Raw genomic sequence first — 435 nt, 5'->3', positions numbered from 1 at the left:
CACCACATTCAACCAAGTTCACATAAAGACTTAGGAGTGCCAGACCATATTCTGTTCACCTGCTAATGTAGGTTGCACTTTCTACTTACCTCTAGAAAAATAAGCTAGGGGAAATAAATAGTTCAATAATCATTTAGGGCACTGTCTAAAATTCTACTTTAAAGCAAAGAAGTTAGGTTGCCCTCTATGCACCCTTCATCCCCAGACTAAAAGGGCTGAAAATAAAAAAAATGAGCAGTGATGAATGTAGATTTAACTAAAAGAATTAAGCAGGTAGATAATAGATGTCAGCAGATTTTATGGAGCACTTACTCTTCTTCCTGTCCTCTTGGTCACCAACTCTTTGGTATCACCCTGTTATGGACCAGAAGGGCAAGGACACCACTGGTCCTCTTGGACTACAGAAGTTATCATCACACAGCCTGGATTGATAGA

This window comes from Pyxicephalus adspersus, chromosome 12, assembly GCF_032062135.1.
Source record: "Pyxicephalus adspersus chromosome 12, UCB_Pads_2.0, whole genome shotgun sequence".
Lineage (NCBI taxonomy): Eukaryota > Metazoa > Chordata > Amphibia > Anura > Pyxicephalidae > Pyxicephalus > Pyxicephalus adspersus.
This window is presented reverse-complemented; position numbering follows the sequence as displayed.